Here is a 17827-nt window from a genome sequence, read left to right as displayed (position 1 = left end):
TTTCTGCCTTCAAATACAATGTTACCCTGGAGTTCATCCTTCTAACAAGGCTAGCGCTCAGATCCTGAGAACTTCATTTGAACCCAAGATGGGTCAATAATGTTTCTTTCCTGCTTCTATAACTGGAGAACTCGAAGAACATTTAGAGTGCATGTAACTTATCACCAAGGCAAACACAGGAAACTCTTGAACTTCTGACATTTCAGCAGTGGAAGTCAGAGTGTCATAGATTTTCCTGCCCTGGCTGGCTTCACCGTGATCCTGAGACCTCAGCCTCCTGAGCTAGGATGACAGGTGTGAGGTACTGGTGTTCTGCTAGGTTCAGAACTGTAAAGACATTGACAATACAAGTCAACTGCTTATCAAAAAGGGCTTGAGGAGCATATTAAGCCTTTCAACAATGGACCTTTCAGAACCCTGTAGAACACAATTTTGTAATGCTAGAGTCTGAGAGGCTCTGCGTATGGATGTGCTACACTTGAACCTGGAGCTCTGACTCCAATTCTGGTGTACATCAGCGTTCATTTCCAGAGAATGTTCTCTTAATCAGCAAATAGGAAAAGTAATTTGATTGACCCTCACTTTTTTCCAGTTGTGTGTCCTGAACTCAAACCCGGGCACTGTCCCTGAGTCCTTCAGCTCAAGGTGAATACTCTACCACTTGAGTCATAGTGCCACATGTGGTCTTTTTGTGGTTCATTGGAGATAAGAGTCTAACAGGCTTTCCTCACCTAGTCTGTCTTTGAACTGTGGTCTTCAGATCTCAGCCTCCTGGGAAGCTAGGTTTCCAGTTGTGAGCCACTGGCATCTGGCCTATTGTTTCTCACTGTCGTGGGGCTTGATCTTAGGGTCTGGGTACTGTCTCTGAGCTTATTTTTCTCAAGTCTAGCTCTATACCACTAAGCCACATTCCCAGCCCCACCCTTACAATTTTATCCTGCAACTTGCCTATCCTCAAGAAATGGCTTCTGAGTATAAATCATCTAAAGAAATCCCTTAGGAAGTTGTCAAAAGATAAATAAGACAAAGCTCACACTTGGGAGAGACTGTAAACATGTGATGACTGTGACAAATGCCTCCATTTAATTATGTATCATGTTTCAACACTTAATAAAGTATTAATGAAAAACGAGTGAATGACCTAATTTATTTTGTATAATTTTATAATATATGTACAAAACTTAATAAAAATTATGTGTATAATAATACTAAATACAATAAACTATAAAATGTATAAAATCAATACAAAATCAAAAATCATAATATGTAATAAACATACATATGTAAATATGTCATATATTAAACATATATAGAAATATTTTTTCCATTTCAGGTCCTTCATTCAGAACTCTAGCCTGAATTTCTTTTCCTCCAGGACAGTGAGCTTTGCATTCACCCATGGTGCAAAAGAGTTACCTGGAATGTGAGATCAAATCCCAGCAATGATGGAAATACTGGCCGCAGTTCCAAGACAGTGACTTAATTTTTTTAATGGAAGCAGTTATGCTTATTCAGTTCCATACTGAACATTTAAAAAAAGCAGTGTAGAATTTTTTACATCTATTCAGACATTTTTCCCTTACCCCCAAAATGCTTCTCTGAGCATGACTTTTTTCATTTTTTATTGTAAAAATATTCTACAGATGTGTTACAGTTAACTGGGCAAGGTAATGAGTATATTTCCTATTGAACATTGTTGCCTTCTCCTTTGTTTTCCCCATGCCATCCCTTCCCTCTCATCTCCACATCTACTCCCCCTACCAATCTCAGTGACTTAATTTTTTATTTTTGCCTTTGCACAGGGTTTGATCTCAAGTAGTGACAATTCTGCACTTTCCCTCACATTGCAACACATTTACTAAGACGCTGAGTTCAAATTCCAGGCTAGGAAAGAAAACTGGCAGAAATTCCAAACCAGGGAGCTTTATTTATTATTTTAGTTAAATGATTATTTAATTTTTAATTTATTCATTTTGCCAACATGGGATTTGAACTCAGGTTGTACAATTCTGCCTCAGCTTCGATTGCCCTAGGCTGGGGTATAATCTCTGGACCCATATCGAATCTTGGGATCCTAGGCACAGAGGGCTTGCACGAAGCAAAAAAAGTAGGATACCACAAAAAGTGGCGAGCTGCAGAGGGCTGGGGTTTACGTTTTTTTTCTTTACACAGTGACCATCCTGGGTTCTGAATGACACAGCTGCAATTGGACCTGACCAGCCATTACTGAAGGCTGGTGGGCTATCAGGGAAGCCATAGGCCTACCTGTCAACATAGGCCCTGGGTTCAAATCCCAGTCCTGACACCTACCAATGGCAGGATATCACAAGAGACTCATTCTTGTGCGTAGGAACACCTATTGAAAGAGTACTTCATGCTTCAGTCTAGTCTAAAATTGGATGCAATAATCCTATCATGCAGATTGATCTTAATAATTTATTGAACATGAAAAGAATAATATTACTTCAATGGTGGTATAATAAATGCTCAAGAGTTGGTAGGAACATAGTAGGTTTCATTCAATCATAGCCAGACAGATCTGGTGCTCCTTTCCAATATGTATTTATTTGTATACCACCATCTGCCTATCCATGTATTCATGTTTTGGCCAAAACTGGGGCTGGATCTCAGCACTTTGGAACCACCTGACAGCTTCATTGGCTGGAGGCTGCTGTGTTCACACTCATTCATTCATGAATTGGGCCTGCTAGTTCCTGACTTCAGATCCCAGCACTGCCAAAAATTTAATCTTGGAGTAAGAAGCGGAGTATGACACATGTTTTCCTTTTCTGGGAGAGTCCTGAGTGTCAGGCATGATGGATATCATATCTACAAATGGTAGTGGTGTCATCATAATCAATAAAATAAATGGTAAATAAAAGAATAAAACCAGAAATAAAATGAATAACTACACCAAATACAATATGAACTGAATATCTGTATGGAAGTATAAATCTTATATTTAAAATGAATATAAAGAGTATGTTTTCCCAGCCTGAAGCTTGAATTTAGGCCTAGGGAACAGGCCTGACTTTCTTGTCTTCAAGCATGGTCAGATTCCCTTCTCTCACAGTGCTGCATATTTACCCAGACCTTGAGTTCAAATACCAGGCCTGGAAGAAAAAATGGCACGAATTGCAAACCAGGGAGCTAATTTTTTTTAATGGCAGGTTATTGGGGAAGCCATTGTCCTGCACGACAACATAGGTTGTGAGCCCTGGAGAAGCAAAAGTTGAGGATGTGATGCCTCCACAAATTGAGCATCCCAGAAGATGGAGACATGCCCCAGACCTAGAGGGATGTGGCTCTGCAAGCACTCTCAGAGGCTGAGATCCACAGGGGGAAACTCCTGTTGCAGGAGTGGTGACCCCTTTGCAGGTGCCTGGCCCACACAGCAGCTCAGTGGCAGACAGAGGTGGAGCCACAGGCCGCCCGCCCCATGAGCTGCCACCAGAACAGGCATGAGGGTGGGAAGTGGGACATGGGGGCATCGGAGAACAAAATCTGCTTCATCCATGACCTGCATGATGACGTGGAGTTCCATAGTCCAGCGGATGCAGACAACTGTTGGCACACATCTCCATCGATGCAGCCAACTGTTGGCACACATCTGCACTGTCTTGGAGTCCCTCATGGTGTGTAAAGAGCAGATGTTCATCTTGGAGGAACTGTGTCGGGAGAAAGCCAAGTGCGTGTGCTGGCTCTCCCAGGAGAAGATGGAAAAAAGAGAGCTGGGGGAGCTGCTGTCCCTCCTTGCAGGGGAAAGAGCGGATAGAGGGCTCCAGATGCCAGCACAGGATTAGCCCCCACCACCACAGCTGCTTCAGATGCCTCAGGGTCTGGGTTGGGCAAAATGAGGGAGGAGCAGAAAGGTTTTGAAGAGTTGCAACTTCAAGACAGCTTGGAAACTGCCAGAGGAGAGGTCTGGGTTCCCGACCCTGTAGATGACTCCCCTATGGAGCACATCCTGCAGCAGATGCCCCACATCCAGAGCTGCCTACAGCTGGTGGGCTTGGTCAAGGAGCGCTCCCTTTCTTTCTTCTCTAGACTGAGGTGGATGATGACTCTCTATGTGACATACTAATTCTCAAAAGCCACGGCAGCCACCAGAAATAGGTGACCAGGCGGCCTTCTCTCAGGCCTCCATCTGCTGGGTGATGGGAAGGGTAAACTGCAGGTCAGGTAGGGCAGAGGCTGCCGGGAAGTGGCACAAATTCAAGGGATATCTAATAGCCCATTGGTGGCCAGGGAAGAGATCCATGTTTTGCTTGTCTCAAACAATAAATTGTTTGTAAAGGGGAGAAAAGCCTCCAATGAAGATTTGTTCTTCCAGTCCTGGGGCCTGAACTCAGGGCCTGGCCACTGTCCCTGAGCTCTTTTTGGTTAAGGCTGGCACTCTAGCAGTTGAGTGTTTTCTGATGGTTCATCGAAGATAAGAGTCTCACACACTTTCCTGCCCAAGCTGGCTTGGCACCTTTGATCCTCCAGATGTCAACTTCCTGAGTATCTAGGATGACAGGTATGAGCTCCCAGTGCCCAGCTTGTGATGCCTTTTGAAGGCATCTTGTCGAGTCTGTAAAAGGAGTCCCAAAGGGCCTGCATAGACCATGACCCAATCAAGGAGCTGGGATAGAGGAAGGCTGACCTTCTAGCCATTATGTTCTCCAAAATTAAAGATGCCAGGTGGTGTTGTATGCATCAAACACCTAAGGCCAGCAGCCTAGGTGGGGAATAGGTAGAGAATACCCGAAGATTGCAGTGTAGAAATCTCTGATTTTGCATTCATGTGGTGTGTGTGTGTGTGTGTGTGTGAGAGAGAGAGAGAGAGAGATAAAGAGAACTCAGGGCCTAAGCTCTCTCCCTGAGTTTTCTTGGTAAGCTCTCTCCCTGTTCTTGGTCAATCGTAGTGCTCTACCATTTGAGCCACAGTCCCATTTGCTTTTTGATGGTTAATTGTAGGTAAGAGTTTGGAAGCATGATGGGGCCCCAGGTTATCAAGAGTAAACACAACTCCTGCCCCCTGCTGGCCAGATGCAGAACCTGCTGGCCAGATGCGGAACATGAGAGGCCGTGTCATCGTCCTCTAGAGTTCAATTGGGGGAGCTCACCCTGGGTGCTGATGCCAGAGCAGGTCTCTTCCACCCTAGGCCAAGAGAGCTCCAAGAGGCCTGGCTCCCAGGGGCACAAGGAAGGGAGAGGTCAGCTCCAGGCCGAGCTAAGAGCCTTTGCATACAGACACCCCAACTTGGCCTTCCTGATCACCATAAGACCTGTCAAAGAACAACCCCCCCAAAAAAAATTGGAGCTGTGGATCAAAGTGCTAGAGCTCTAGCATTGAACCAAAGAGCTCAGGAACAGGGCCCCAAGCTTTGAGTTCAAGACCCCCAGCTGACCCTCCCCCATAAAACACAGGTTGGCTAAGGGAAACTTGTAGGATTTGTAAAGTGTTTCTGAAGAATGGTGATACTAAAGAAAACACCCTAATTCTAATGACAGCTGAACTTGTGACATACAGCTATGTGCTGAGTCTTTCACAGGGTGCTGTTTTCTGGGGCCTTCCCACATGGAGTTTTGTGCTGAGTCCTCAAAAAGGTGCTGTTTTCTGAGTCATCCCAAAGGGTGCTATGTGCTGAGTCCCTGAGAAGAGTAGGCCATGCTGGGTTTTTCAAAGGGTGCTGTGTGCTGAGTCCATTACACAACGTATTATATGCTGAGTCCTTCAAAAGTTGTGGTGTGCTAATTCACCTGAAAGGGTGCTGCTATGTGCTGAGCCCTTGAGAAGTGAGGGAGGAAGTGAATTTTTCAAGTGCTTTGTGCCAAGACCTTAAAATAGGGTGCTTTATACTGTCCTGCAAATTGTGCTCTGGGCTGAGTCTTTCGACAGTGTGGTATGTACTGAGTCCTTCCACACTCTGGTATGTGCTGAGTCTTTCAAAATTGTGCTATCTGCTAAGTTTTTTGAAGGGTGCTGTGCACTGTGTGTTTTACACAGGGTACAATGTACTCAGTCCTTCAAAGGGAACTGTGTGTGTCTTAACACAAGGTGTTATGTACTGAGTCCCTGGGAAAGAGTGCTGTGTGCTTGAGTTTTTCAAAGTATGCCATGTGCTGAGTTCTTTACCCTGTGGGCTATGAACTCCCTCATTCAAAGGGTGCTGGCTGCTGAGTACTCTACACAGGGTGCTTTGTGCTGTTTTTTGAAGTGTGCTGTGTGCTGAGTCATCTGAGTCCTTGAGAGGCAGTTATCCCCAACAATCACACACACACAAACACACACACACATACACATACACACACACATACACACACACACACACACACACACACACACACACACACACACAAGGGTCACTGTACACGTGGAGGAAGAAGGAGGAGAGTCTCCTCCAGTGGTGGGGCTGAGGGGAGATTTGATCCCCCGGGCAGGTATTGGGGTTAGGGGGGAGTGATGAGCTGAGGTGAGGCTACAATTGTGTGGCCTGGAAACCTTAGGGCCCAGTCAGGGCTGGGCTTGCAGCAGGGGTGGGGGGCGGGGGCTAAGGAGATGGGGCGTGGCCAAGGGGAGGAGGGGTAGGACCCAGGGCACACTGTGTTCCCAGCAGGGGCGGGTGCACCCTGTGGGGGCAAGGCAGCCCAGAAGAGGAGTAGGGGCAGAAAGAGAGCAGATCGAAGAGTGTGCACACACACAAGGGCAAGCAGCTTTATCGGCTGGTGACCTCCCAAATCTTAGCGCAGGTTCTGGCGGGGAACACAGAGCATGTGGAGCCTGTGCAGCAGGCACATTGCCATAGGCAGCCACTCGGAGGTGTGGTGGCCATGGCAGGCCTGAATCTGAGGTCCCTGCACAGGGAGCACAGTGGTGGAGGTGGCTGAGGTGAGGGCAATGTTGGCTAATGAGGAGGAGCAGAGGCCATGTGCAGCCCCAACATGCCCCCTCATACGCGAGCCTGCCCACTCCCTGTAGCATCGCGTTTCAAACATGGTGTTTTTGGCTCGGACCCATGGTGCCTCTCGAAGTCATCCAGCAGAGATGGCACGCCCCTGGCCTGCTTACAGCCCCTACCAGGTCTTGGATCCCGGTCCTCAGACTCCGGGCCTGCATGCACCCTGAACCGCTGCCTACAGCTTCTCCCAGTAGCACACATAAGTGACTGCTCCATGGGCCTGCACCCTGCGAACCCTCCTGCCAAAAGCCCCTCTCCTGCTGACATGGACCCTCCTGCCTCCCTTCTCCTGTCCTGCTATTGCCTGACCCACGCCCCACAGTCTGTCATGTTCCTGCCACAAATGTGCCCTAGGGTTGGAGGGTGGGATCCCACCCCCATCCCTAGTAACCAATGTACCAGGAAATGGGGTGATGCAGAAATGGGTGAGGAGGGGTTGCAACAAGCTCCTGGCCTGGAGCAGTGGGAGCCACACAGCAGCACATCTGCACCCTTCCTCTCCTTGTTGGGAACCTGGTGGCTTTACTCAGAGGTGGGGAGCAGCACCTCCACACCTGCCTTTTCGGGTCTTTTCCTTTTTGCTGGGGGTGGTGGGTGTTGGATGCAAAAGATAGGCCCTCCTTGCTGTGTGAGCCCTTGTCTTCTGTGCTTGGTCACCCTTTCACCTGAGGAGGGTCTCAGAAAAGCCCACTAGTTATATGAGGACACTTGGAGTTAGATAGAAGGTGAATATCTGGGAAGAACACACCCCCTCTGACACATATATACATGACCTGTCCCCCACACATCAGCTGTCAACAGTTCTCACAGGGTGATCACATTTCCCAGCTCTCCCAGAATCTGGTGGCTCACAGTCCATCTGCTCTCCTAGTCCTTCACAAGAATCCGCCAAGTCACCCAGAAGCATCTAGGCTAGAAGAAGGGACTCTGTCCATGTATGTAGCCTTTAGGACCACATGCATTTCCCAACACTGCCCCCACCCCAGGTCAGACACCCCTCTGGGACACTGTGACCCCACTGCTTGTTTTCAGTCCTGGCTCTGAGGAGCCACCTATCTCAGGACACCTTCACACAGCGTCCTGGCCTGGGATTTTGGTGAATAGGGAGTAAATGCTGGTTGTTCCCAAGGGAAACTTGAGAAAGTGAGAGGCAGGGTGGGTGGTTCTGCATTATTAGAGCGGTGGGTGCTTCTTTGGGTGGGAGCCACTAGTTTGACAAGGGAATCCCTGTGCTCCAGCTTGTACCTTGTTCTAGAGGAGGAACCAACAAACTCAGGAGAGACACTGCTGAGTCTAATTGTGTGTGTGTTTGTGTGTGTGTGTGTGTGTGTGTGTGTGTGTGTAAGCATGAGAGAGAGAGACAGGGATGGAGGGAGAGAGACAGGGAGAGAGAGAGAGAGGAAGAGAGACAGAGAGGGAGAGAGGGAAGGAGAGAGAGAGATCATCTTTCTCCTTATACCTGCCTGTCTGTGCTCAGGTGAGTGATCAGATGGCAAATTACAGGTGCTGCATGGAGGAGTCTTCTGTCACAGGTCTGGATTTGTGTGTGTGTATGTGTGTGTGTGTGTTCAGAGAGCAGGGAGAACAATGAAAACATATTTACGTCATTGTGTCTAAAAAGAGCAAAAGCATTTTATGTGTATGTGTGTGTGTGTGTATTTGTTCTTTTTTCATCAATGCCAAGTATGAATCCAGCCATAATTTTTTGTTTTCTCCTTCACAGTTTCATGGCTCCTTTGGGGAAATTTTCAGTAGACGTTCCTTTCCACCTACCGTTCCCCGTTTCCTGTAGCCCACAGTAACTGCTGGGCCTGTGTGTGTCTCCCCTAGGAGGCCTGTGTGAATTGCAGACCAGAGCGGACACCTGTCCTTCTGTTTTCAGCCAGAAGGCTCATGAAGAGAGTATGAATGCAGCTGTACTCTTCTAGCCAGACAGTCTGCTCTCGTGTGTATAGTTGGAGCTAATTCAAGGGTTGGGAACGTGTCTGCCAAACATAATTAAGGAACTAGAGGCGGGAGTGGGGAGTAGGGCAGGGGCTGTGAGGCTAGGAGGGTCTGGGGAGTGGCAAACGGTGTGACATGGCACATGGTTCACCATGACCGAGGATGAGAAAGCAACCTTCCCCAGGGCATTGACTGTGTCAGTGGGCATCTGGGCAGGGTGCTCCGGGCCCCCACTGCTGACATGGATTCCCTGCCGGGGCATTGTACCAGTGGTCAATCATCCCTGGGGTCCTGCAGACTCCAATCTGTGTCCCGCCTGGGCAGTTTCCAGCTGGGCAGTGGTGGACAAGTGTGTTCCCCCACTTGGTATCAGGTTGTGGCAGTTAGCTAGGACTCTGAATGCCAGTTTCTGTAACCTGCTGTAGGCTGTCTGGAAGGAAAAGGGGATCGCTGACTTTGGAACCCTTTGATTGGGACAAATTAAATACCACGTTTTCCAGGGCTTTATCTTGAAGCTAGCAATTTCTACTAACGCCTGGGATTCTGTGTCAAATTAGATGGACCATTTCAGCCACCAAACAATGACATTCAATGCAGCACAGGCAGAGTTCCCTAGCCAGATGGTCTCCTGCTATGAACATCATGCCTTGACTGCCTTTCTCTGGCAGCTGTTGATTCTATTCCTGCTCTCTCTAGGGTGACCACCACAGTCGAGGACATCGTGGGGAGAAGAGATTGTGACCTCACCATCCCCAGCCTGCAAGCTGTGAGCAGAGATGATTCCCAGCACCTGCACTGGACTCTTCGAGATTCGGAAGACTGGGATGCTTTGAGGATCCTTTCTCTGCAACATGAATCTTGGGGGCCAGATATGGTAGACCATTCTGGCTGGCACAAGGGGGAGAAGAGGAAGCCCCTTCAGCCAGGCCTTCAGCTCAAGGCAACCACGTTCACATGAACTGAGTGCCACAGACATGGTCAGCCACTGGACAGAGATCTTTGAGAAGATAGGCATCCCAGAGGCCCCAGAATCCAGCGAGTATATCGTGGCTCACTTCCTCGGAGCCAAACCAGTTAAGTGCAGTGGCACCAGGAGGGCAGGAAGAGGGAGGATGGAGAATTGTGGGAGAGCTACATAAGGCTTCCCCCCACCAGGATGCTTACCTGTATCAGATGGGACTTTTCTGTAGTATTGTCATGGGAAGATGCTCATTTATTTATCCAAAAAACAGTTACAGTGTGAGCCAGGCTCCGGGGGGTCCATAGACAATGAAAGGTTCCAGTGCTGGTTCCACAGCACATGAAGAAACCTTGGTTTGAGCTGGATGCTGATGCTTCATACCTGTCATCCTATCTATTAAGAGGCTGAGATGGGAGGATAGAGGCTTAAGGCCAGGGCAGGAAAGCCTGTAAGACTCTTATCTCCAACTAACTAACAAAAAGAAAACAGCAGAAGTGGATGTGTGGCTGAAGCTGTAGTCTATTGGCCTTGAGTAAAATGGCTCAGAGACATCACCCAGGTTCTAAGTTCAAGGCCCAGGAGTGAAAAAGAAAGGAAAGAGAGAGAAGAGGGAATTACAGAGAGAGAGAAGAAAGAAAGAAAGGAAGAAGGAAGAACATGTAAGCCTTGGTTTGGAGTCCCTGGATCAAGGGAGCCAACCATTCACATCTCTGTGGGGACAGTTTCAGAGCATAAAGGCAGTATGTAGGACCAAGCCACTGACCCCTCAGCAACTTCATGACATCCAGGAGCCTTGTGGTCACTGACTGCAGAGGGAAGCAGCCTCGGGTAGACCCTTGGGCTCAGGGTGGGTCACCAGGTTTCAATCATCTCCGGCCCCCAGGAGTTTATTTTCTGGTCAGATAAGAAGGAAATGTCTAAGGGCTAGTGAGGTGTTGGGGTGATGGAGTGTCAAGAGGGTGGAGCAAGGGATAAAAAGCAAGAAGAAAAGGGAGGATGATCCCAGGTCAGGTGTGTCAGAACCTTGCCTGTCAACCTAGACCATCACTGATAGAGCTTTTGACCCAGCCACATTGCTATTAAATGTCCTGGTGCCTGTTGATCACCTGTCTATCATCCACCACAGGATGCCTATGCAGTACGACTTTTGGGACTGGGATTTCCAGGCTCAATCTGAAGATCACATCCCTGGTGTTCATTTCTTGACCAGAGACAGAGGTAAGCATGCCACTGGCACAGGACAGACAGGGAATGAGGGCGGGAGTCGGGATCGGTGGTGCCCCAAGACTTCCTCGAGGGGCATTAGGATCCTGTGATTGTCATTCTCAGAGGCAGAGGTGGGTGTCTTTGCTGGCTCAGCCTTTAGTCTAGATGGAAGATCTAGGACTCAGAGAGAGCCAACTGAAGGTGGGGAAGGGTTGGGTAGAGGCTGGTGGGAACACTCACTAGGCTCTGAGCAGGGTTGTTTCTTTGAGGATACTCATAGGAACATTCCTGGGATGGATAAGCCCTTTTCTCCTTCCTGAGAGAGAGGGACCCTTGGCCCAGAAATCCTTTCGTTCCCACATCTTGTGGTTGGATAACTAGAACTCACCTCACTGTCCAGTATTGAGGCAGTACAGCGAGAGATCCTGCGTCTTTGATTAGTTCAGGGGATCCTCAGTATGAGATTGTAGTTGAATGTCCTAACTAGGTGCCTGGTCAGTTCTATCTAAGACTGTCATGATGTAGGATATAGAATCTAAAGAATCAGAGCATGATGGGGCCTGTTCTTGGAGTATTGAATATTATGGGTTAACTTTGATCTCCCATGTGCCCACCTGCTTCTCTTTCTTGGGTGGGTCTTTGCTAGAAAAAGCATGAAACTAGGGACTGGGTCCTATCCCTTGGCTTTGATGCTGAAAGCTAGCACACTATAATTTGAGCCACAGCTCCACTTCCAACTTTTTTTTGGTGTTTAATTGGAGATAAAGAGTTCTCATGGACTTTGCTGCCAAGGGTGGCATGCAAGTACAGTCCTCAGATCTCAGTCTCCTGAGGGGATAGGATGACAAGCATGGAAAAGTGTGTTTTGCTGGATGCCAGTAGCTCATGGCTGTCATCCTAGGTAATCAGGAGCTGAGATCTGAGGACCATGGCCCAAAGCCAGCCTGGTCTGGAAGGACCCTGAGACTCTTGTCATCAAGGAACTGACAGAAAACTAGAAGTGGTGCTGTGGCTCGAGTAGTTTAGTGCTTGCTTTGAGCTAAAGAGATCAGGGACAGCACCCAGGCCCAGAGTTCAAGACCCACAACAGAAAAAAAGGAAGAAAGTAACACTTCTTTGCCTGCAAAGGATGGGGGAGGTGGGAAGGGGGAGTGGCAGGCGGATGCTGTGATTGGGAGACCAGGTGCTGGCCTCACTGTACAGACATTTCTAAGAACTCCCCAAGTTTGCCCCAGTTTGAAGCCACAGCATCAGGAGGACATGGCCTGTGGCAGGCAGGGATTGGGCGAATGGGTGCAGGGGTGGGATTGTTGTGTCTGTATTCTCTCCATTGAAGGATGGATTTGGATGCTGGGTGTCAGAGTCTGAAGTGAAGGTTTGCAAGAAGTTTGTGGCCTGACAAATTGGGTTTCCTCTGGGTATATGAAGGTGGCTGAAGCCGGGCGCCACCGGTGTTCACAATTGTCATCCTAGCTACTCATAAAGCTGTAAAGACCACGGTTCAAAGCCAGCTTGGGCAGGAAAGTCTGTGAGACTCGATGTCCAATGGACCACCAGAGAACAGAAAGTAGTGCTGTGGTTCAATTGGGGAGTGCTCATCTTCAGCTGAAGAGCTGAGGAATAGTACCCTGGCCTAGAGTTCAAACCCCATGACCAACAACAAAATAAGAGGTGACTAAGTTTTCTGTATAGCAGTATGTATGGTAAGAAATTCCATGCTGGGTTATGAGACATTTCAGATAGGTGAAAGGCTCATTGTTTTGTTTACAGTGGGTCTGAGGTTGGGTGTCCACCTTCTTGGGAATGGGATGTGACCCTAATGGAGTGAGTTCATGGTTCTGTTCTCAGGGACTGCTGAAGCCTTGGGCTATACATGTGTGTGTGTGTGTGTGTCTGTCTGTCTGTCTGTGTATGTGTCTGTGTATGTTTGGAGGTAGAAAAACTGGGCCTTGAACTCAGGGCCTAGGTGCTGTTCCTGAGCTTTTGTGCTCAAAGCTAGTGCTCTGACACTTAAGCCACAACTCCACCTCTGGCTATTTGGTGGGTCACTGTAGATAAGAGCCTCACAGACTTTACTGCATGAGTTGGCTTTGAACAGTGCTCCTCAGATGTCAGCCTCCTGAGTAACTAGAATGACAGTCAGGAGCCACCCGAGCTGGCTCTGTGTGTGTGTGTGTGTGTGTGTATGCATGTGTGTGTGTGTGTGTGTGTAGAAGTGGGTTGTAACAAGGAGCACCTGAACCTTTGGTAACTTCTAATGGCTGTCATTGGGGGATGAATGGGCTTTATGACTAAGGTCTGGGGACCTGGAAGGGTGAGATGCTTGAAGGGGAATCAGGACTGCTAAATTGTAAGATGAAGGGATTTGTGTGGCCTGGAACTGTTCACTCCCTTGGGCCTGGTTGGTGACAGAGGGACATTGGGAGGAACGGGGGGTGGGGTCCACAGAGGGTGGCTCCCCAGGGGGACAGGGAATGTGGCCATCACTTAGTATGGATGTGAGCCGTTAGTATGGAGCATATTGGCATGGGTCAGACTATGGGTCTTCTCATCATGAGGTCCGATGGGAGAGGCCAACCCTATTTTAAATATTGACCTGTGATCTTCAGATCTCAGCCTCCTGAGTATCTAGGATTATAGGCATGAGTCTCTGGCACCGGGCCTCTGATTTTTTTCAGTATATTAGGGTTTGAACTCAAGGCCTTGGGCTTTCCAGTCAGGTCTTCTACCACGGGAGCCGAGCCTTTCTGTCTTGGTCATTTCTGAGTTAGAGACTCAATATATGCTCAGGCTGGGCTGGATGCAGTCCTCCTGTGACAGGAATTGGCCACCATGCCTGATCCTCTGTAGTTGGGATGCTAGACATGTAGCGCCATGCTCAGTCATCGGTTTAGATGGATTGTCCCAAACTCTTAATCCATGACAGCTGTTTCTTGACCACAGTTGAAGCTCTGCATTGGGCCTCAACCATCTGACCTCAGTAGCCTCACAAGACAGTTGTGAGGAAAGAAGGGATCAATACAGGGGGATCTGTGGGGTAGAGCCAGGCATAGAGGGAATGGTCATCAGATATTGTTCTTGGCAATTATGTGAGCATATGACAGGAAGATACCTGGAAAGGGCTCAGATGGGGCCTATTATTTATCATGCTGCAGGTATGGGATTATGAAACAAAACATGGCTCTCTTTCATCCTTACCCTATCCAATGAGGAAGGGGATCCTTCACTGTTCAGTTTTGTAGCTGGAGAAAATGAGGCACAGAGAAACGGGGTGACCTACTCATGACCCCCAGCTGACAGGAAGCTCAGCCTGACTTCTCTGCCATGGTCCCTAGGACAATGATTGCTATTCAGTCCACTTCTTGTGGTGGGAAGTCCACTTATTGTCAGTTGTGGGGCTTGAACTCTGGGCCTGGGTGCTGTCTCCAAGCTCCTCAGATAAAGGCTAGCACTCTACTACTTGAGCCACAGCACCACTTCCGGGTTTCTGGTGGTTCTTTGGAGATAAGAGTCCCATAAACATTCCTGCCTGGGCTGGCTATGAACCATGATCCTCATATCTCAGCCTCATGTGTAGTTACCATTATAGTCCTGTTCTACTGGCACTCTGCTTAAGTGTAATCCTGACTTTCTCTCTCTCACTCTCTCATAGGAACTGGTTGAATGGGTGTTGGAGGAAGTGGCCCAGGGTCCCCATGTGGCTGGGACTCAAGGTGTCCCTCTCATTCTGGAGGTGGGCTGTGGTTCAGGAGCTGTCTCGCTCAACCTGTTAAACTAGCTCCTTGAGGTAAGCCCCTCTGTGTCCGGGATAGACTGTGATGGTTATTCCTTGTCAGTCCATCTGGTGAGCCCTTCCCCACTACCCTCTGCTAAGACAGTTAAAGGAAAGTGGATGAGGAAGTGTCATGTTGTCCAACCACACAGCACAATCCCGGGCCTCTGATCCTCACCGCCACCTATCTGGCCAGACCCTGATTATAAGAAAATGAATTCACTGTATGTCTACTTTGCTTTGCTGGGGTGTGTTGTTTCAGTGAGTGGGGTCGGTGTGCAGAGGAAAGACCAGAGAACTAACACCTCCTGGGGAACATTTGTTCTTGTGAAAGAGCCAAGTCATTGCTGTGGATAGGGAAGAAGCCACCATCAGACTGACCCTGAACAATGCTCAAAGGTAGGTAGGCTATTGAAGTATCAAACCCACCCGTGTCTGCTTCCCTCTCACAACAAGGGGGGTGCAGTGAGGGTGGCCCAGCACTGCCCCTAGGGGATTATACATGGATGGTGGTGGTCAGCTGCCAGTGGCTCTCACCCGTCATCCTGGCTATTTGGAAGGCTGAGCTCTGATGGTCATGACTAAGAGCCAGCCCAGGTAGGAGAGTCTGAGAGATTCTAATCTCCCATAAACCACCTCTCCCCCCACAAAAAAGCCAGACGTGGCACTGTTGCTCAAGTGTTAGAGCCTCAGCCTTGAGTAAAAGAAGCTCAGGGCCTGAATCCAAGACCCAGGACTCACAAAAACATAAAATAAATGAATAGTGGGCACTCTTATCTTACTACCAAAAAGGATGGATTCAGTCTTCTCTCTGGTAGTTGTAGCCAAAAGTAAGGGGCTTCCTTTGATGTTCCTCTAAACCTCTCCTCTCTATTATCTCTCCCCGCTTCAGTTGCGGGATATAATTCAGATCATCACACTTGGTGTGACCTGATGTACCCTCTTCTACCCACCTTCCTTGGGGTGGAGATACTGGATGTACTCACCACTGGGAGAATGAAGCACCAGAGAGATGGGGGTAGATATCCCCGAAACTCATAGTCAAACACACACACACTCACCTAGCCAACTCAGACTAGACTTTTCCAAAGACACTTTATCTCCTTGGATTAACTGACCTAGGAGAGGAACTTGATCCCCTGTAAATGATTATATTAACTAGGGCTTGCTAGTTGACATGAGATAAACAAAAGCTCAAAAGAAAAGCCCTGGTGCCTGTCACCTCTGGCTCAGGATCACACCCGACAAACTGGCTACTCGAGAGGCAGAGATCTGAGGATCAAAAATTGAAGCCAGCCATAAGCTGAAAAGTCAGTGAGATTCTACTTTCCATGGAACCACCAAAAAGCCAGAAGTGGAGCTGTGGATCAAGTGGTAGAGTACCACCCTTGAGCACAAAAACTCAGAGAGACAGCTCCCAGACCCTCAGTTAAAGCCCACACAAAGAAATGGCCCCATTTGTTGCCCCCAGACTGCCTGAGCCTTAAGTGCCTTGTCACGGAGTTAAATACAGCAGGTCCTTGGGTAGTGTATCAGAGCCTTCAGAAATTGGGTGGTGGAAGCCAGGCCTTCCCCTTTGTGCACTCTCAACCCACATCAACTGGAAGGCAGAGCATGACAAGACCGGCAGCTTGCAGAGTGGAAAGATCCTCCTCTGCCAGGGTTTTTGGAGTGGGCTTCTTAGAGACAGCACTTGAAAGGGGGTATTGCTTAACAAGGAGGATCTGAAAAGAAGTACAGAGAGCAAAGATGAGGTAGATAAAGGACAACATAGCAGAGTGTGTTCATTTCTAGCCAGGTCTGCTGGTGAGAAACTTGGTAAATATGTGCAAGACTGTGCCAAGACAGGCCCAAGGGGTCACAGAAGAACAGCTATCCAAGGTTGGGATTGTGTCTTAGCAAAAGTGGGCTCGCGTGGCACACAGGAAACCCTGGTTTTGATTCCTAGGTTCTGCATACACAGAAAAAGCCAGAAGTCGCACCTTGGCTCAGGTGGAAGAGTGCTCGCCTCGAGCAAAAGTAACTCGGGGACAGTGCCTGGGCCACGAGGTCAAGCCCCAGGACTGTCAATATAAAACAGCACTCCATGGGACCTGGGTGACAGGTGGATGGCTATGACCTGTAGCTCTTAGTAGATCAATCCATGCATTGTGTCTCCTTCTTTGACAGTAAGGATCTGGACACTCCTTCTGTCCTGAGCACTCCTGGACCCACTTACCAGCAACCCTCCCAACATTTTCCACCGGGACATGGAGCAGCTGGCCCCAGAAATTCTCAGGTACTGGTTGGGTGGGGCGGGGGGATACAGGACAGGCTGCAGAAGTCCTAGTGGGTATGATCTACCCTGTAAGACCAGGCCATCCAGAGGAGGATGATGGGAGCTTAGAGAGAGATAGTGATGTGCAGGGGGCCCTTTAATACCCATGGCCCTACCCAGATTCTGAGCCTCCATTTGCCATGCCTGAGGGAGGTAGAGGAGTATCTAGGTGGTAGTGTTTAGAGGAGAACGAGTTGGAAATTCTAAGGAATGAGAAACCATAACTCCTGCACCGTTGGCTCACTCCTGTCGTCCTGGCTACTTGGGAGGCTGAGATCCAGAGGATCTTGTTTCCCAGCTCAGGCAGGAAAGTCCCCTGAGAGTCTTATCTCCAATCTCCAACCAGAACTGGTGCCATGGTTCAAGTGGTAGAACACTGGCCTTGAGCAAAAATCATCATCAGGGACAGATATCAAGCCCTGATTTCCAGCCCCTCAACCAAAAAAACAAACAAACAAAAAAGAACGCATTCCTTGCTTGCAAGAGATGGTGAAGGAGTGTGGTTGCTTTGGTTGTGAGAACAGATGCTGGCCTCAGTGTACAGACATTTCTAAGAACTCCCCAGGTTTGCCCCAGTGTGAAGTCACAGCAGGGTGTGCATTGCCTTACCAAGAACTCCAGAGGGTGTGTCCTATCTTAGGCAAGGAGTGGGCAAGGAGAGCAAGGGTGGGAGGGTAGTGTCA

The 17827-nt window shown here is 48.7% G+C and overlaps 1 pseudogene; it reads left to right on the top strand.

Moving 5' to 3' along the window:
* The first annotated feature begins 9040 nt into the window (after positions 1-9040).
* On the top strand, positions 9041-15761 carry LOC106002680 (annotated as a pseudogene).
* The last annotated feature ends 2066 nt before the right edge of the window (positions 15762-17827 follow it).

The sequence above is a fragment of the Dipodomys ordii genome, unplaced genomic scaffold (genome assembly GCF_000151885.1).
Source record: "Dipodomys ordii isolate 6190 unplaced genomic scaffold, Dord_2.0 Scaffold1000000039, whole genome shotgun sequence".
Classification (NCBI taxonomy): Eukaryota; Metazoa; Chordata; class Mammalia; order Rodentia; family Heteromyidae; genus Dipodomys; species Dipodomys ordii.
The sequence above is the reverse complement of the archived record's forward strand: the minus strand, read 5'-3'. Positions and strand labels throughout refer to the sequence as shown.